Source organism: Giraffa tippelskirchi, chromosome 1 (assembly GCF_054371585.1).
Source record: "Giraffa tippelskirchi isolate mGirTip1 chromosome 1, T2T-mGirTip1v1.2.pri, whole genome shotgun sequence".
Classification (NCBI taxonomy): Eukaryota; Metazoa; Chordata; class Mammalia; order Artiodactyla; family Giraffidae; genus Giraffa; species Giraffa tippelskirchi.
In genome coordinates, this window is record NC_137275.1 from 129,261,573 (window position 1) to 129,282,601 (window position 21,029).

General features: G+C 47.1%; 1 long non-coding RNA gene across 1 annotated transcript; it reads left to right on the top strand.

Annotated features, from left to right (window-relative positions):
* The first annotated feature begins 46 nt into the window (after window positions 1–46).
* Window positions 47–1,041, top strand: LOC145508713 (uncharacterized). The gene is made up of 2 exons (XR_014055550.1): window positions 47–190; window positions 286–1,041. It is a non-coding gene; the product is annotated as an uncharacterized LOC145508713 (long non-coding RNA).
* The last annotated feature ends 19,988 nt before the right edge of the window (window positions 1,042–21,029 follow it).

Genomic DNA, 21,029 nt, shown 5'->3' on the forward strand with positions numbered 1-21,029 from the left:
ACGCTGGGCTGAGGATGCCTGCTTTGTGAGGTCATGAAGACCCACCACTTGGAGGTGGCTCTCCCAGCTTCCCTCCTCTGGTCCTTCTTCTCCAGCGGGCTCTGGGTCTCAGCCCCCCACACCTGCTCAGCGACCTGGAGCCCTTTCCTATTTGTAGTCCTGCTCCTTGAAAGTTGTTCTCCTTCAGGCAGTGAGTCTTCTCAGGCTTTCCTGTAAACATATACATGGCCCTTCAGGTGCTACATCTTTCTAACCCAAGCCCAACTTTTCTCCTTCCTTCCATAGTCGGGGATTTTTCTCCATGGAGAAGTTGGCTTCCATATACCATCCTCATCAACTCCTTGTCCTGCCAGGATCTGGTTGCTACCCACTTCAGCACTGGCCAGTAGGATTGTGACTTCTGGTTTTGTGCAACCCAGTTTTGCCTTAGGTACAGAAAACAGCTCTGTAGGGGTGTCCCTGTGCCGTGCCCAAACACCCCACATGTGGAGATCCATGGGGATCCAGTCTCTTTCCTGGTTAGCCTTGACTTTCTCTGTCCTGGAAGCCCAGCTGGTGACCGGCAGGTCGAGTCCTGCTCCACGCTGCCCCCACCTCCCTGCCTGTAAACCCTGACTCCGTGCACAGGAGCCTCCTGGGGAAAGCCTGGGATGCTGTGGGGAGTTGATGCTTGAGCCCTCGGGTCCTGGGGTCACCCCCACTGGTACCTGCCCAGTTCCCTTGGCTCTTTGTGGGGTGAGATGGGGTCCTGGCCAGATGTGAGAGCTCCCAAAGTTCCCAACTGCACAGAGCCATCATCCCCTTTGGCCATGTGACTCCACCTTCCTTGACCTTGTGGGCAACTCACTCAGGATCTCTGATGATTTTATGTGAGTTATATTGTTCCCTCTCTCTGCATGCACAGACACACATGCACTTAAAAATTAACTACGTCATAAATATTCAAGTAATTCTCTATGAGTATATAGATAGATGGAAAGATAATTGATAGATAATGTGAAATAACTTAATAAAAATTAAACATTTTTAAAAAATTTAAAACAGGGTCATACTACACATGCTTTAAAAATTCTATTCTGTATTATTTTTACTGATACACAATTTCAAAATATAAGTAAACGTTTACATCAGAGAAAAAAAAATGGACTGCGTCAATTTCTTGCTTCAAAACCTTCAATGGTTGTTCGTGGAGCAGCCCCCTTGTAGAAGACTACATGGGGCTTACAAGGCCCTCTATAATCTGGGCCATTCCTTCTTCTCCAGCCCCTTCTTCTCCCCCTTCCAGAACTTTACGTGTACTGCTTCTCTTCCTGGAAGCTCTTCTAACCTCTCTCTGCCTTTATCCTTCTAGTGCCTCGGGTCTCAGCTTACTCATCTCTTTCCCAGGAAAACCTTTCTGGGTCCGTGTGACAGGGTCCTTAGCCCTGAATGCATCATCGACAGCACTTCACACTTTGTAAGTGTTCACTTAACCCTTTTGATGATTTGTTTTGATGCCTGCTTCCTCTAGGTTGTGAGACACGAGGGCATTTCCTCTTATTGATGACTTTTACTTACCACTTAACATGCCACGGTATGCTCCACTGTATGTTGAATGCCTGTGACTGTCTTTATCGTGACCCTATGAAGTGGCATTTCACCTTTAAAAAAATATATTTATCTATTTAGCTGCACTGGGTCTTAGCTGTGGCCTGTAACTCTTAGATGCGACATGTGGGATCTAGTTCCCTGACCAGGGATTGAACCCAGGCCCCTGGCATTGGGAGTGTGCAGTCTTAGCCACTGGACCACCAGGGAAGTTGTTGAGTGGCTGTGGCTATCTTTATCATGACACTATGATGTGACATTTCACCTTTCTACTGAATGGATGCCTCCCTGTCCAGCCTACTTGTCCCTTGAGGGTGTGAACAATGTCTTCTTCATCCCTGGGGCCCTGGGTCCTAGTGGATGGCCTGGATGGTGGCTGGCACTCAGTAAATTTTTGTTAGGTGAATAATTGGAAGCATCATAAAGTGATATTGATAGAATGAAAACAGGCTATGGACAGAGTCTACCTAGGCACTTGACTCATTTTGCCCACACCCAGGGGGCTTCCCTTGTGGCTCAAACGGTAAAGAATCTGCCTGCAATTTGGGAGACTCGAGTTCAATCCCTGAGTCAGGAAGATCCCCTAGAGAAGGGCATAGCAACCCACTCCAGTATTCTTGCCTGGAGAATCCCATGGACAGAAGAAATTGGTGAACTACAGTCCATGAGGTCACAAAGAATCGGACAGGAATCAGCGACTAACACTTTCAGGGTTCTTGTATTAAAATGGACATCCTCGAATCTTTCTTGAGATCCATACAAAAGCCACATAGTCTGGCTTTGAACTTATTAACCTTTAAGGTATCTTTTTTATTTACCATTTGTGGAATGAATATATATATCTCAGCTTACTTATACTAAAGGCCTGTTTAGTCATAGAAACAAAACAAAAATCTCATAGAATTACCAAACAATGCTAAAGAGTGTTTTTAGTTAGTAAACAATGGAAGTTATATTCCAGGAGTTTTAAATACATGATCTCTTTTAATCCTCACAACAATTCCATGAGATCGATATAATGAGTATCATTCCCATTTGACATATGAGGAGACTGAGTCCTAGAGCGATTGTGTATCTTGCACAAGATCACAAAACTAGCGTTGGAACCTTGGTCTTAACAATTGGCCGTAATGGGGCTTCCCTGGTTGCCCAGTGGTTAAGACTCTGTGCTTCCACTGCAGAGGGCACTGGTTGGATCCCTGGTAGGGGAACTGAGATCCAAATATAGCACAGCCCCAAAAAAGAAAACCACAGTTGGCCTTACTAAATGCTACTGCAGACTTTGAGAGTCTTCTAGATAAGTTCAGAACATTCAGGCTTCACAGACTCTAGCTAATGCTCAAGTAGAACTGACTTAACTGCTTGCTTCAGTCTACAAGATACATAATCACCAAGAGATTTTTGACTATCCTTGAATGATTCAGGGCAGATTTGGCCATTATCGCTTCTTTTTATCCTTTATCAGCATCATCAATGGTTTTATTTTTTTATTTTTTGTTTTACCATCACCGTTAGATTCTCAGAACTTACTCATCATACAGTTTAAAGTCTATACCCTTTTACCAACCTCTCCCTATCTCTTCCACTCCCCAGCCCCTGGTAACACTTCTATTCTCTGTTTCTATGATATCATGCAATAGATATCATGCAGTGTTTGTCTTTCTCTGGTTGTCTTATCTCACTTAGCATAATGCCCGTAAGTTCTGTCTGTGTAGTCATAAATGGCAGGATTTTCTTCTTCTTAATGGCGGAATAATATTTCATTGTGTGTACATACCACTGATGGACACTTAGTTTGTTTCTGTATCTTGGCAGTTGTAAAAAATGCTGCAGTGAACATAGGGGTACAGATACCTCTTCAAAATCCTGTTTTCATTTCCTCTGGGTACAGACCCAGTAGTGGGATTGCTGGATCATATGGTAGTTCTATTTCTTAATTTTTTTTGAGGAACCTCCTTACTCCATAACGTTGATTCTCATCAACATCATTTTTATCATCTTCGTCATCAGAAGTGAACCCCTACTAAGACATGAGTTTGGATGCAAGACATATACAAGAGTACACGCTCAGTTCAGTTCAGTTCAGTCACTCAGTCATGTCTTTGCGACCCCATGGACTGCAGCACGCCAGGCCTCCCTGTCCATCACCAACTCCCAGAGCTTCCTCGAACTTATGTCCATTGAGTCGGTGACACTATCCAATAATCTCATCCTCTGTTGCCTCCTTCTCTTCCTGCCTTCAATCTTTCCCAGCATCATGGTCTTTACCAAGGAGTCAGTTCTTCACATCAGGTGGCCATAGTATTGGAGTTTCAGCTTCAGCATCACTCCTTCCAGTGAATATTCAGGACTGATTTCCTTTAGGATTGACTGGTTTGATCTCCTTGCAGTCCAGGGGACTCTCAAGAGTCTTCCCCAACACCACAGTTCAAAAGCATCAATGTTTCGGCACTCAGCTTTCTTTATGGTCCAACTCTCACATCCATATGTGACTACTGGAAAAACCATAGCTTTGACTAGATGGATCTTTGGCAGCAAAGTAATGTTTCTGCTTTTCAATATGATGTCTAGATTGCTCATAGCTTTTCTTCTAAGGAGCAAGCATCTTTTAATTTCATGGCTGCAGTCACCATCTGCAGTGCTTTTGGAGCCCCCAGAAATAAAGTCTGTCATTGTTTCCCCACCTATTAGCCATGAAGTGATGGGACCGGATGTTATCATCTTCATTTTTTGAATGTTGAATTTTAAGCCAGCTTTTTCACTCTCCTATTTCACTTTCATAAGGAGGCTCTTTAGTTCCTCTCCAGTTTCTGCCATAAGGGTGGTATTACCTGCATATCTGAGGTTATTGATATTTCTCCTGGAAATCTTGATTCCAGCTTGTGCTTCATTCAGCCCAGCATTTCGTATGATGTATTCTGCATATAAGTTAAATAAGCAGGGTGACAATATACAGCCTTGACGTACTCCTTTCCTAATTTGGAACCAGTCCATTGTTCCATGTCCGGTTCTAACTGTTGCTTGTTGACGTGCATACAGGTTTCTCGGGGTCAGATAAGGTGGTCTGGTACTTCCATCTCTTGAAGAATTTTCCACAGTTTGTTGTGATCTACACAGTCAAAGGCTTTGGAGTAGTCAATAAAGCAGAAATAGATGTTTTTCTGGAACTCTCTTGCTTTTTCTATGATCCAGCAGATGTTCGCAATTTGATCTCTGGCTCCTCTGCCTTTTCTAAATCCAGCTTAAACATCTGGAATTTCTCAGGTCATGTACTATTATTGAAGCCTTGCTTGGAGAATTTTGAACATTACTTTGCTAGTATGTGAGATGAGTGCAATTGATTGTGTGGTAGTTTGAGCATTCTTTGGCATTGCCTTTCTTTGGGATTGGAATGAAAACTGACCTTTTCCAGTCCTGTGGCCACTGCTGAATTTTCCAAATTTGCTGGCATGTTGAGTGCAGCACTTTCACAGCATCATCTTTCAGCATTTGAAATAGCTCAACTGGAATTCCATCACCTCCACTAGCTTTGCTTGTAGTAATGCTTCCTAAGGCCCACTTGACTTTGCACTCCAGGATGTCTGGCTCTAGGTGACTGATTACACCATTGAGGTTATCTGGGTCGTGAAGATCTTTTTTGCATAGTTCTTCTGTGTATTCTTTCCACCTCTTCTTAATATCTACTGCTCCTGTTAGGTTCATACCATCTCTGTCTTTTATTGTGCCCATCTTTTCATGAAATGTTCCCTTGGTATCTCTAATTTTCTTGAAGAGATCGCTAGTCTTTCCCATTCTATTGTTTTCCACTATTTCTTTGCGTTGATCACTTAGGAGGCTTTCTATCTCTCCTTGCTATTCTTTGGAACTTTGCATTCAAATGGGTGTATCTTTCCTTTTCTCCATTGCCTTTAGCTTCTCTTCTTTTCTCAGCTATTTGTAAGGCCTCCTCAGACAACCATTCTGCCTTTTTGCATTTCTTTTTCTTGAGGTTGGTCTTGATCACCACCTCCTATACAATATCACAAACCTCTGTCCATAGTTCTGCAGGCACTCTATCAGATCTAATCCCTTGAATCTATTTGTCACTTCCACTGTATAATCATAAGGGATTTGATTTAGGTCATATCTGAATGGTCTAGTGGTTTTCCCTACTTCCTTCAATTTAAGTCTGAATTTGGCAATAAGGAGTTCATGATCTGAGCCACAGTCAGCTCCCAGTCTTGTTTTTGCTGACTGTATAGAGCTTCTCCATCTTCTGCTGCAGAGAATATAATCAATTTGATTTCGGTGTTGACCATCTGGTGATGTCCATGTGTAGTGTCGTCTCTTGTGTTGTTGGAAGAGGGTGTTTGCTATGACCAGTGCGTTCTCTTGGAAAAACTCTGTTAGCCCTGCTTCATTTTGTAGTCCAAGGCCAAACTTGCCTATTACCCAAGGTATCTCTTGACTTCCTATTTTTGCGTTCCAGTCCCCTATGATGAAAAAGACATCTTTTTTTGGTGTTAGTTCTAGAAGGTCTTGTAGGTCATCATAGAACTCTTCAACTTCAGCTTCTTAAGCATTAGCTGTTGGGGCATAGACTTGGATTACTGTGATACTGAAAGGTTTGCCTTGGAAACGAACAGAGATCCTTCTGTCATTTTTGAGATTGCACCCAAGTACTGCATTTTGGACTCTTTTGTTGACTATGAGGGCTACTCCTTTTCTTCTACAGGATTCTTGGGCACAATAGTAGATACAATGGTCATCTGAATTAAATTCACTCATTTCTGTCCATTTTGGTTCACTGATTCCTAAAATGTCTATGTTCACTCTTGCTATCTCTTGTTTGACCACTTCCAATTTACCTTGATTCATGGAGCCAACATTCCAGGTTCCTATGCAATATTGTTCTTTACAGCATCCGATTTTACTTCTATCACTAGTCACATCCACAACTGGGTGTTGTTTTTGCTTTGGCTCCATCTCTTCATTCTTTTTGGAGTTATTTCTGCGCTCTTCTTTAGGAGCATGTTGGGCACCTGCCTACCTGGGGAGTTCATCTTTCAGTGTCATATGTTTCTGCCTTATCATACTGTTCATGGGGTTCTTAAGGCAAGAATACTGAAGTGGTTTGCCATTCCTTTCTCCAAGGAACCACGTTTTGTCAGAACTCTCCACCATGACCCGTCCATCTTGGGTGGTCCTACATGGAATGGCGCATTGGGTCCTGCATTGCATGTGGATTCTTTACCAGTTGAGCCACCAGGAAAACCTGTTTATCTATTTAGCTATCATTTAATCTGTCAGTCATCTATCAAATTATCCACCAATCATCTATCAATCTATTAAATACCTACCAACTGTCTGTTTATCTCCTACCTATCCTCTATTATGTATCTATCTTCTTGGTTCTGTTTCTCTGAAGACTCCTGACTGATAACACTGCTGTAAAGGGACTTCAATGGCATACATAGCTTTCTGTTCACATATATGTTGTTGTTTGTTTTTAAGCAGCCAAGTCATGTCTGAGGTTGACATTTCTTCCTCTACAGGATCTTTCTGATCCAGAGACAGAACCCACATCTCCTGCTTGACAGATGGATTCTTTATCACTCGCTAATGCAGGAGACGTGGGTTTGATCCCTGGGTCTGGAATATCCCTTGGAGAAATAAATGGCAATCCACTCCAGTATTCTTGCCTGGGATAAACCCACGGACAGAGGAGCCTGGCAGGCTACAGTCCATGGGGTCACAAGAATTGGACACAACTTAGCAACTCAATAACAACAGCAACTGGGTCTCACAACACCTGTGGTCATGTTGCAAGCACGTGGGTGGGAATCCCATCCTGAGGCCCCTGGTGATACAGCTGAGGTCTGCTGCACCAGCCACTGACAACTGACCTCAGGACTTTTTGTGATGTGAGAGGAAAAACTACCCACTACCCAGTCTTGGTTAAGCAACTGTTACTTGGGCTTAGAGTTACATGTAGCTATATTCAGTCTCTCAGTGTATGGAGACTGATTTCTGAGCTTCAGTTGGGTCAAGCCAGGTCATAAGATGGACCAGGCAGAGAAACATTCTTGTTCACAGAAGTAAAGTGATTTGCCAGAACCAGGAAGTGGGGGTGTTTCGGTTGCCGGATACGTCCCCTGGTCACCAAAGTGAGCTGCACGTCCAACTTCCTGGCAGGGCCCTGAGAACGGGACAGTCTTGGGAGACTTTTCTAGGGCTGGGAAGGGTGGGAAGTCTGCTCATTAATAGAAAAGGAGCCCTGTGGAAGGCAAATCATGCTGATGAAATAGGAGTCTACCCTACTGTGGACACTTCTCTGAAGGCAGATTTAAGCCTTGGGAGTATGCAGCCCTTCGACAGATGGGAACCCTTGGTTTCCCGGGGGAGGACCCCAAAGAGATGGGCAGATACACAGTTGACAAAGGTAATTTTTAAGACACCTCAGCCTGTTAATAAACCTCCGTATGATTCCAAGTTTTGTTCATTCATTTACTCAAAGACTGAATGGAGCACAGAAGAGCCGTCAGCCTGCTAAAAGTGTGAGATGCAGACACAGCCTCCAAAGTCTGCTCTAACTCGGCTCCTGCCTCCCTCTCCCATCCTGTCTGCACTCACTCTCCTTTACTTTATTTGCACTGCTGGACTCTCTAGGCCTTGGTCACATTCCTTCTCAGGGCTTTTGTATTTTTGTTGCCCCTGTCCTGGGGGGTGGGGGGCAGCTCATCTCCCAGGTACCTGTTTGGCCAGCTCACTTCACTCTGGCCTTAACCACAGACCACAGCCCCAGAGATGCACCCTTTGACCCCGCCTTTAAAAGGCTCGCCCGCCCCCTGCCCCCCGCTCTCTCTAGCCTCTATACTGTGCTGTGGTTAATTACTCATTTGTGCCCGATTCTTTGTGATGCCATGGCCTGTAGCCCTCCAGGCTCTTCTGTCCATGGGGATTCTCCAGGCAAGAATACTGGTGTGGGTTGCCGTGCCCTCTTCCAGAGCATCTTTCCAACCAAGGAATCGAACCCAGGTCTCCCACATTGTATGCAGATTCTTTACTACCTGAACCACCAGGGAAGCCCATGAATACTGGAGTGGGTAGCCTATCCCTTCCCCAGGGGGTCTTCCCAACCCAGGAATTGAACTGGGGTCTCCTGCATTGGAGGCGAACTTTTTACCAGCTAAACTACCAGGGAAGCCCTTCAAGCCTCTGGTCCTGCTTTATTTTCCTCCCCAGCACTTACAACCACCTGACATGTATGGATTTACTGTGTTCTCCCACAAGAAGGTAACCTCCATGACCGCAGGGTCTTTGCTCTGTTCGCTCTGAGGACCCCGTGCCTAGAACAGGGTCTGTCATGTGGTGGACACTCCATGCGTATTTGTTGAAGAAATGGAGTCAGCCCTTACCTGCAGATGCTTCCTGTCTTGGACAAGAGTGGACCAAGAGAGTGGCTGAAGCCATGCCCTGAGGGCGCTAGACTGGTGCAGAGAGTTCTCAAGCTAGGAAGGCGTGTCGGGATGGGGAGGGTGACTATGGTTGGCTAAGGGTAAAGAATGGAGGCGGCGGGAGAGGAAGAGGCAGAGCAAGATGACCAGGCTGAGATTCACCCCACAGGTCGAGGCTTCCAGAGTCGAGCCTGAAATGAGGGCCGAGTCCTGGGCAGTGAGCTGGTGATGTGGGGTGCAGACACAGGGGATTGAGTCAAGGGAACATGAGGCCAGGTTGTGGGCTGGGCACCACGTACATCCCAGTCTCATGGGATGGTGGCAGGACTGTATCAGGAGGGAGAATCTCCATCACAGGTGCCCACAGGGGGACGTCCCTGGTGGTCCAGGGCTAAGACACCACGCTCCCAATGCAGGGGGCCAGGGTTTGATCCCTGGTTAGGGGATTAGATCCCACATGCCGCAACTGAAAAAAAAAAATATTCCTCATACTGCAACTAAGACCTGGAACCGCCAAATAGATAGATACATAATTTTCTTTTCTTTTTTTTTTTTTAATAAAATATGCCTAAGGGGACTGAGAAAGAAAGTGCACAAGTCTGGACAGGATAAGTGGTGAACTCCCCAAAGGGACAAGGGACTTTGCACCAAAGTGAGAAGTGTGGTCTGGAGGCTGCAGTTTTGTGGAAGACCAGTTGGTCCCCTGGAGGGCATGGGGTGGTCCCCTCGAGGATATTGGGGGGGGGCTACAGTGACAGTGAGGAAGTGGAGGGCTCATGCCACGGAAGAGTGGACAATGCAGGAGAGCTGATCTCAGAGGGTACCGTGCTTGGGGCCCAGCACGCTCTGGCTCGGTAGTTTCTACAGCTGACTCATCAACCTGATTGATTTCCAGTGAGGAAAATACCATGCTTCAGATCACACGGTTATCCCTGCCTGCAGGCAATCCTGGACCACCTAAACATGATATTTTAAGAAAGAATCAATTTCTGCCCTCAGAGTGTATTTGAGAATGCTAGGTTTCCCCCAAGCTGCTGCCAACATAAAACCCAAATGACCAGTTTACTCTAAAATAGTAAGAATAGTCCTCCCAGGGGAAAATGGTTACTCAGTGTTGGTAGAGAAGACAGCTGATGGATGGGTTAACTTGTTAGCTGGTTCTTTCAGGGCTCCGTGTACATTAAGTCCCCACATCTGAATGAGTTCTGTTGTAAGAGCATGTTCGTAAATCCAGTTTGTTTGTAGATCCAACAACATTTACCACTGAACCACCTGGGAAACCCCAACCCAAGCCTGTATTCTTGCTTGGAAAATCCCATGGACAGAGGAGCCTGGTGGGCTGCAGTCTGAGGGGTTGCAAAAAAGTTACACACAACTTAGTGACTAAACAACAGCAAACAAAACCCAACAACATTAGCCTAGGTGCCCAGTTAACACAGTCAGCTATGTAGTACTGTACTGTCATAGGTTTATGATACTTCTCACACAAATGATATATTAAAAAACAAACACAAAAAATAAAGAAAACATTTTTAGTCTTACAGTACAGTACCTTAAAAAGTTCGGTAGTACTTACAGCAGGCATACAGGGGCTGGAGTCGAGTGAATGGCCAAGAAGAGTTACTAACTGGAGGAAGGAGAGGAGGTGGGAGATGGTAGAGCTGAAGGGTCATCAGCCATATGAGATGGAGGGCAAGCTGCGCTTTCACTCATGCCTGATGCTGATGTGCTTTGAAAGCTCTCAACTTGAAGGTTCATATGTAGGGCTTAATGTACCTAATTCCTATCTCGTGTGATGGCATCATATTTCTTTTTCTGCTTTATTCAAGGATATGGCAACCAACCAGCCACCTTGCCCCCCAGTGTCCCCCGCTCAGGACTGGTGTTTCCATGGGGTGGGTGTCCTGTGCCCTTTGCCAGCGCAGGCTGCTTGTGGTCCATGCAGGCAACTGGAATTGGGGCCAAGGGAAGCACCTGTTACCCCTGGTGCTTGGCGGGCTCCCCTACAAGCCTGTGTTTAACTGTCTTGAAGAGTGTACCCTTGGGCAGAGGGCCAGGAACAGTCTGTGTAGCCCGCTAAGCTAATTACTCTCTCTGCAGATGGTGTCCCCCTAATCCTCCCTGGGTTTGTCATAATCCAGCTCTGTTCTGGGAAGAGATGCTGGGTGTCTGCTGCTGCTGCTGCTGCTAAGTCGCTTCAGTCGTGTCCGACTCTGTGCGACCCCATAGACGGCAGCCCACCAGGCTTCCTCGTCCCTGGGATTCTCCAGACAAGAACACTGCAGTGGGCTGCTGGGTGTCTGGCCTCAGTGCAAATGGGCAGAGGAGACCAGGTACCTGCTCTCTGGGGCTGGGACTCTGGGCTCTGGAGACAAGAAGAGCGGCTATGAGGATGCCAGCCCCGAGGCCCCAGGAGGCTGAACCACGGGAGGGAGAGAGGCTTGACTTCCCTCCGCTGGATGTTACCCCCACCCAGGGGGGCTCAGAGGACTCAGGAGAGCTGGCCTGTCCTTGTGCTCTCCCAGAGGATGGTGAGTCCGTGTCACTGGGTCGGTCAGCCCAGGGGCAGAGTATCTGGGGTCTGGGCAACAGCCAACAGGGAGGTGCTTGTGTCCGAGACTGTGGGACAGACGTCCTGAGCGAGATGCTTGCATGACGGAAGGCTGAGTCTCATCCCCCACCGGCCGGGCTGTGTGCTAGGAGGTCATGTTGCAACACGGCGTCGCTGAGATGCAGGTTCCTGCTTGTTGACATACAGGTTGTTAGTATAAGAGCCTGGACCTGGAGAGGGAACAAGACAGTTGCTGGAGCCAGAGAGGGAGAAATCCCTCCTGAGAGCCCTCCTCGGGCTCCTGGAGGAGGAAGGCTGCCCCCCACCCCAAGGCCTGCAGGGGAGCAGAACCTCCGGGTGGGGGGTTGGGGCATGTTTGCTTTTTGGAGGACCCAGAGCCAGGGTGACAGAAAGAATGGCAAGGAGTGGGTCGGGGTCCCTAGGCATCGCCTCTTTGCATTTTCTGACTTTAAGGTTAACATCGCTGAGCCTGTTTCTACAGAAGAGGAAAGGGTGCTGCTGAAGGATTAAGTTACGGAAAGGCCACAAAGCCAAGCCCATATCTGCCTGTGAGCTCTTTCCTCCTTGTTCTTCTCACATTCATGTTCATCCCTGGGTGGGGCAAGTGCCATCCTCCTGTCCCAGGTTTGCCTACAAAGAGATCAAGGCCGGGGGACCAGGGTGATTGGCAGAGGCGTTCAAGCAGTGAGGACCAAGCCCAGCGTGACTGCCACTGAGTGTCCCTGCACCTTGGTCTGCATCCTCTTCACGCCCTCGCTGATGGCTCCTTCCATGAAGGAGGAATCTGCTCCGCAGTCACGGGAAAGGGCAGAAGCCATTGCCTCCTGGTGGTGTGACTGTGGAGGAGGCCTGGGCGGGCATTTGGTCCTTCCTTCAGCCAGAAGGACCACGTAGACAGTGCGAACATCCCCGCTTGGGGCAGCCTCCAGAGAAGTATAACCTAAGTTGTTCCCTGCGCGCCCTCTAAGATGCATCAGCATCATCACAGATGCCTCATATCTGTTGCGGTGACCTGGGAAGGGCCTTGGCTAACCTTGGGGACACAGAAGAGCTGGTCACCATTTTCAACACCTAGGTGCTCAAATGCATGTCTACGTATGTGTGTGGGGGCCGGGGTGTGCGAGCCTGCACGTGTGTGTATGTGTGTGCAGGGGTGTCCTTGTGTACGTGCACGTGCACGTGTGCTCGTGGGGGAGACCTGGCACTGGGGAGTTACAGCTGCTACCAGCAGCCACAATGCCCAGCCCTGCTCTGGCTGGTTGTGTGGTACCTGCGCTCTCTGGGATCTGGCTCCCAGGTGGGAAGAGGCTTGGTTAGACGTAACCAGCCATCATTTCTTTCCAGCAAGACAGCCTGTACATGCAGTGTTCATCAGCTTCTCGGCTCCAAGTTAAATAACCCTTGTCCCTATAACCTTTCCCTGTAAAGCACATTTTCCAATCCTTTAATCAACTTGGTTATTTTTCTCTGAACTCCCTCCAAGACACCGATGTCACTGGATAAGTATGTCGTATAAATTAGTCAGTAAATCAATCTGTCAACAATATCTCTTGAGCAACCACCCTGTGGCTTGCAGGAGGTGCCGGGCTGATACAAACCAACCACACAGGAACACAAAGAATGTTCACTCCGGCTCAGATTGTGGGTGCATTTGTCTGGTTGCAGCCAGAGGCACCGGGGTCATGGGTGGACATTGTTCCTTTTAATGAAGAACCCCCAAAGAGCAGGACCTTCCCTCAGCTTCAGTGTCTGAAAATATTTTAAGAAATCATCAAATGAATCACTGCAAGGGTTACAGAATGGAGGACGTGGAAGCAAAGAGGGCTTAAGACAGTCCTCATTGGGGACCAAGCCAACCTCAAGGTTGCAGATGAGACGCTGGTGCTGGGCTGCTTTGGAAGGTTTTCTCTCAAATTCAGCATGATCAATAATAAAGTGAGGCGGCCAGAAAAATTCAGAATCTGGAGAAAACCAGACCTTTATTTGAATAGTGCTTTCACCATTCATTAACTGAGTGAGTCTTGGATGAGTTATTTAAGCTTTCTGAGCCCCAGGTTCTTTAAGCATAACGTGGCAGGATTATATCTACCAGGAAGGATTGTTCAGGCTTAGATAACATCACGTTTGTAAATGGCTGGTGATCTGTATTTATTATCTCCTCCCCACACCAAATTATGGATCCGTTTCCAAAGAGTGTTCAATTCTTCTGGGTGGATATATTGATATATTGTTGGCCATCCCACGAGCTGGATTCTGTTTGTCAATTGTGTGATGTGTACAATCGCATTGCCTCTGCTTTTTGATCTGAGACAATTTTCTTCAAGGTTGGAAGACAGTCCTCTTTCAACAGTACAGTGTATGTTTCATAATTTTACAGTCTCAGGTCAGTAGCTGCGAATTTAGCTTTTATCTTCTGGTTTGGGATCCAAATTCCTTTTTGAGTTTAGCCTCAGTATTCTGTGCTGGGCTTTCCTGGTGGTTCAGCTGGTAAAGAATCTGCCTGCAATACAGGAGACCTGGGTTCAATCCCTGGGTTGGGAAGATCCCCTGGAGAAGGGAAAAGCTACCCACTCCAGTATTCTGGCCTGGAGAATTCCATGGACTGTATAATCCAAGGGCTTGCAAAGAGTTGGACACAACTGAATGACTCACTTTCTGTGCTAGAAAGAGCACTTGGCCTTACCTGAGACCCCTGTCTCACTGGGCAGGGCAACTTTGGACCAGTCAGCGAAGAGACACTTGTAGCTGTGAAGCAAACGTTTCTTACATGTGAATCACCTGGAGGTCTTAGCAGAAGAGATGGCTGGGCTCCACCCTGGAGATTCTGATTCAGTCAGTCTGGGTGCAACCCAATAATTTGCATTTCTAAGACGTTCTGTGGTGATGCTGAGGCTGTCTGTCCTAGGCCTGCACCGTGAGAACCACTGATGTAGGAAGAACAGCCTGGAGCTTAGTGGATCTCGGCCAAGTAAGCCGACCCTCCGAGCCTGCTTCTTCATCTATAAAATTCCACTCTAGAGATGGGATTTAAAGGTAATAATTAGACAAATGATGATGTACAAAGCACTTTATAAACTATAGAACACAACGTATTTGTTAATAGTTTAATATCCCCCATCAGCTTTAGCTTACTCACCTATAATATGAGGATAATAATAGTAATTTTTATAAAGATTAAGTGTGATGATCTATATAAAAGCAATTTGTGAAATATAAAGAACTATGGATTCTTGTTCTTGTAATTTCCCTGAGCCTCATTTCCTCATCTGTCATATGATAGGATGGCTTCCCGGTTCATGTTGCGTGCCAGTGTGGCAGTTCACTGCTGTAGGTGTAGATAATACAAGTTTGTGTTTGATATCCTGGCTGAAGCCACCCTGGGTCCTTGGGTCCCTTTGGGCAAAACTGCATGTTGGGCCACTGTTGCAAGTTAGGATGCTTCTGCCTGCAAGAAATAGAATTTCAGCTAAAAGTAGCTTTCAGATATGGAGTTTGTTGTCTAACCCCATATCATCTAACCAGAAGTCCAGAGGAGGGTGGTTTCAAGGTTGCTTCTTTCAATGGCTTGACCTAGTTAAGACTTTGGAATTCTTTTTTTTTTTTTTAAGCTTAATTTTATTTATTTATGTGGTTGTACTGGATCTTCATTGCTGTGTGAGCTGTTCTTTAGTTTCAGGGCGAGTGGGGGCTACTCTCTAGTTGTGGTGTGTGGGCTTCTCACTGCAGTGGCTTCTCCTGTTGCAGAGCATGAGCTCAAGGTGCTCGGGCTTCAGTAGCTGTGGCACATGAGACCATCCCCGTGAAGGGGAGAGAAAGAAGCAGGATGGGCAGGAGGAGCCGGGTTGCCATGGAGTCTCGATGGCAACTCAGCCAATCTCATAGGGAGTCTGAAGGCAGGACAGCTCTTCAGCACAGCCCCAACTGGGGGCAGGAGGACAGGCCTTCAGAGCCGAGGAGTGGACCTGTCATTGGTTGTGCTCTTTTGCAAGAGTGTGGCCTTGGACAAGGCTGCCTTCCATGGAAGCAAGCTCTAAGGAGGGCGGCAGCTGAGAGCTGTTATTTTAAAAAAAAAGGGATGCAAAGTGCCTAAGAGCAGGGGCACAGCATAGGCTTTCTGTACCCATCTTTTGTCTTCACTGTAGCAGTCTCTGAAGCAAGCAGTGTCTCCTTGCTTTGTATGCAAGGCACTCTGCAGTGAAGTCACTCGCATAGCCTCAGAGCTAGGGAGTAGCTGAACTGGTTTAGAACTCCCACCTCACCATCTGAGTCCAGGGCTCTCCCCATGCCTTCCACCCTTAGGCACCAGCAACTGAGGCTCTGCCCTGGGCCCTGGACATTTGAGGGGCTGTCTCCAGCCTTCCTCTATCTACACCCCTTCCTGGGGATGGGGAGTCCAGAGGGACAAGAGGATGCGCCCCACCTGGACTTCATATCTTCCCCTCCCTTCCTGACCAGGCTCTGGGAACACGGAATTTCTGGGAAGTTTCTAGGGCTTGCATCACCTCTTCTCTGGGTCCATCCTCCCTAGGGCCCTGGTAAGGTACGTAAAGTAAAATCCTTCAATGGCCCTTGAATAAAAGACAAGGTGTAAACAGAGCACAGAGGGCACTTATTCAGAAAACCAGCGTTGCTGTCCTCACTTGCGGGTTCCAACCCCAACTTCATTCCTCAGTTGTCACCTGCCTCGGGTAATTTCAATCTCCCAGCCTCCATTACCTCCACCATCAAGTGAAGGTGATAACATGGGTCCCCAGGACACAAACGGATGCTGAGGTTGTGAGATCAGTATAACAGCAGACTCTCAGCAACGTTTCAGGGTCCATCTGTACTGTTCACGTGGCACCTTCTGCTGTTCCCATCATAGCCCGGCCCTCGTCTCTCTCCCAGATTAGACCCCAAGCTCCAGGTGCAGGGAAGGTTTCTGTCGTGTTTTCTGCGGTGGCCCAGTGCCGAGTCTGGGGCTCAGTCTGTGTCTGTTGAGTGGAGGGATGAAGATGGGGCAGGAGAGTCTGCAGGGCACTGAGGGAACCGGGCTTTCTGAGTGAGATGAGGGGCTGAGCCAGCGCGGGTGTGGGTGCAGGGAGAACAGGGAGCCAGCCAAAGCCAGCAACAGCATGGAATCTGAGTCTACTAGCGGCCTCCACTCAGGCCAGTTGTGACAGGGCTTCAAGACAGGTCTGTGTGCGTGCGTGTGCTAAATCACTTCAGTCATGTCCCGACTCTTTGTGACCCCATGGACTGTAGCCCGCTAGGCTCCCCTGTCCATGGGATTTCCCAGGCAAGAATACTGGAGTGGGTTGCTGTGCCCTCCTCCACGGGATCTTCCCAACCCAGGGATCCAACCCATGTCTCTTACATCTCCTGCACTGGCAGGCAGGTTCTTTATCACTGGTGCCACCTGGGAAGCCTGCAAGATGAGAGCTGCACGACAGTAAACTACCTGTTGGCTAAGACTCCGAGCATCACCAGAACACATTTTTACAGGATTTCATTTCACAGTTGGAAACATGAAGCCCCAGATAGCAGAACCCGAAGGCTCAAAGCCATGCAACTTCTTCCCTTGCAGGAGGCCCTCTTTCCTGGCAGGATGTACCCACCCCAGAAGGTGTTGGCAGAGGTTCTCCAGCTGGCAGAGGTTCTCCAGCTGGCTGTGCTTCAGAACCACCTAGACCAATGGCTCATACCCCTTCCCCACTCAGAGGTTTGCATTCATTTTGTGGAGTGGAGTTTGGAAAACCTGTAACTTCAACCAGAACCTGTGGTGGTTTAGATACATGTTTAGTCTTGAAGACTGATGATTGGGAACCACTGGTTTGGAGAGCTTTATAGAGATTAAGATTTTGTTTTTTCTATTTGTTTATTTCCTCATTTCCAGGAGAATCTGAAGCACTGTAGTCACTCACTGTTATGTGAAACAATATTAACATATGCAATCATTAGGAGAGAAATGGGGTCAAACTGATTGTTGTTATTCAGTCGCTCAGTTGTGTCTGACTCTTTGCGACCCCATGAACTGCAGCACGCCAGGCTTCCCTGTCCTTCGCTGTCTCCCAGAGTTTGCTCAAACTCATGTCCATTGAATTGGTGATGTCATCCAACCATTTCATCATCTGTATCCCTCTTCTCCTCTGCCCTCCATCTCTCCCAGCCCATCGTGGTCTTTTCTCAAGGAGGTGGCTCTTCACATGAGGTGGCCAAAGTATTGGAGCTTCAGCTTCACTATCACTCCTTCCAATGAATATTCAGAATTGACTTCCTTTAGGATTGAGTGGTTTGATCTCCTTGCTGTCCAAGGGACTCTCAAGAGTCTTCTCCAGCTTAGTTTTATATAAAGTAAATTATTGCTTGACTGAAATTTCATATTTATGGGCATTAATAGCCCCTACATTTACACAGAGTTGAAGTATTTCCCCTGGCTGTACATTAGGATTCTGGCAGGAACATTGGGAGAGTGCCAGTTTGGTAGGGGTCTCTGAGGAGGCTCTGGGTGAATTCCAAAGCACAGCCGAGTGTGAGAATTACCGCTCTGGCATCAACAGAGCTCCCACCATCACCAGCTTCATAATATCCTCAGGGTAAGCCTGTGAAATAGGCAGGGACTTTGTTTTTATTTTATTGATGAAAAAACTAAGGTCCAGATAGTGAATGGGCCAGCTAAAAGCTAAACAGGGAAAGGGCAGGTTCTGTATTTCTCTTGGAGGATATGGTAACCTCACCTTGACCTGGTCAGCTCTTAGTCACCATAGCTCTCTGTATAGTGGAGAGCAGGGGTGAATTGGACCCATGTAGCTTCATGGACACCTTCTAAGGACAAGGTGTGGCAGGGATGGACGGCCATCCCTGAACGTTCCCCTATAGTTCAGGAGAGCCACTGGTTTCCTGCAGAAACACAGACTGAAGATGGCCAAGATTTTTAGGGACCATGTTGTCCAGCCTCATCACTTTTTGGAGAAGAAATAAGAAGTCCAGAGATGTGATGTGAAGTCCCTGAGCCCTCACCGCCCCAGGGAGACAGCATCAGGGTCGCTGATCCTCGGACCTGATGGTGCCAGTTGCCAGCCCTTGAATGCAGCTTTGGCCCTCCGGGAGAAGAGAGCCAGGAGCAGCCAAGGTTTCCCAGAAGGTAGAACTAGGCTGGGTGCTCTTGGAAACCAATAGGGCCTCCCCACATCCCAAACCAGTTCCTGGCAGCACTCGCACTTGTTAACAGATGCTGGAACATGCTGCTACCCTCCCTGACTACCTCCCGCTCTCCTTCCACATGCCCCTGCCATGTCTGCCAGAATGACACACAGAGTACCTAGTTTTATTGCTCTGGTCTTTGTAAATCAGTTTCTTGTAAACTTCCACTTGCTTCCATCCTTTGAGTTTCCATGGATCTATCAACATTCTCCTGGAACAGGAGGCTTGGCCGCGTACCATCACCTGCCCAGGTGAAAGGTAGCCGGCAAGCCCCAGGGCGAGGAAGGGCTATCTTTCCACCACCCACGTTAGGTCGTTGGCTGAACCTGGGTCTTCTCTTTCTTGATGCAAGGGTTGGCTTTTCTCTCCCAGGCAGGAAAGACCACATTCCAGCTTTTTCCAAACTCTGTTACCTGGCCAGAGAAACAGATGGAAAGACAGGGCTTCTCCCTACCTCCCTCAAGACATTACTATAAATGCTTTCTCCTCCTTTCTGAGATGCTGAGAATGTGTCCCTCAAGTTATCAGGTGTTACATTCCAGAAGTTGGGGATCCCTGCCCTAAAAGGAGGGAAATGCCCCACGGCCTTTGCCCATGCCATTCCTTTTACTCAAAATGATTTTTATTTCATCTTTGCCAAGTTAAACGCCCTTCATCTTTTGGATTTGTTGTCTGGGGATATTTTGATGGTTTGGTAGCATAAGTGGTATTTAGCCAAGCTTTCCTAGGAGTCATGAAATAGAAAGTCTTACATCTTACAGTAAGATGCTCAAATAGCATAGTTCATTAAATAAATTGAAAACATCAACAAGAAGCCAAAGGAAAGAAATGGGACACACCTAGGATAGAACTGCTTTAGCTGAATCCTGGATTACAAAATATCTCTAAATCCTGTCAATCTCTCTCTCTCTCCCTTTCACTCTCTCCTTCTCTCTCTGCTACATCAACTTTCCCGGTGATAATGGAGTAACAGGGACCAGAACTGTAGATAATCCAAGGGCCTCAGCAGAAATGACACGTGCCTGTTCTATCAGAGAGCAGAGGAGCTGAGAATGACTGGCCCCAAGTGCCCATGTGTATTTCCTCCATCAATCTGTTGAACAATTAACAGGTTTTATCTACATTCCTCGATCTGGTGAACCTTCTTATTTGTCCTCAGCTCTAGTCCCAATAGTCCAACCCTCGAAAAATTTGAGCAGAAAGTTTGATCTAATTTTGTGAGAAAACAAAAAATCAAGGCAATGTATTATTGCAATTCTTCCCTCAATACTTTTCCTATGTGAAACAGCCTCAAATTCTTACGGAAGTCCCAAGCATCCATGGAAAGTTTCTACTTCATCCTTCCATTTATACATTTACCTTCAAGGTTAACCATATTGCTTTAGTACTGGTTAGAACTTGGTAGAGCATCACAAATGCCTGTGGATGAATGGAAATGTGTTGGAATGTGTTTACTTTGCACAGGCAAATTGAGCCAATAGCTTTGTGTTCACGCATAGCATTGACATAAGCCATACCTGAAAGTAACAAAACATTACAAAAGCAGGTGCTTTTTAGATGTTCTTTCTTGTTGTGGATTTAGGGCTTTTTCCAGGTCTGGGTTTGTACCACCTAAGCTGCTCATCGGCTCTGGGAGAGGGTGCATCGCCTGCTCTCAGTGCAGAGGGGACCTGGCCCTGGGGCTGCAGACAAGAGGGTGGGGCCATCCCAAGAACTAGTTCCTTATCAAGAGGATACAGAGTCCTGAAAATCCCCCCACCCCTGGAGCTTGTATTTCCTTTTGGATCTCTGAGCATCTTTTGATCTTGAAACTAATCCATTTTTCCTCTCTCTCTTCCTATTCCCCACCCCCCCTTTCCTCTGCTGTCTCAACCAATTTAGGGAAATAAGTGACCACAAATAACAGCTATGTTAACCCCTTCCCTGCAGGAAAGCTCAGCTGAGCTGTAATTAACTAGAGCATGTAGCACACATCTAGTGGGTTGCCTGACTAAACGGGGAGTTCTTTCAAGTATATATACATGTAATTTTTTTATTGAAACACTTATTTCTCTGTTTAAGGGCTTCTGTGGTGGCTCAATGGTAAAGAATCCACCTGCCAATGCAGGAGACATGGGTTTGATCCCAGGGTTGGGACGATCCCCTGGAGAGGAAATGGCAGCCCACTCCAGTATTTTTTTTTTTAATTTATTTATTTTTGTTGGACTCCAGTATTTTTTCCTGGGCAATCCCATGGGCAGAGGAGCCTGGTA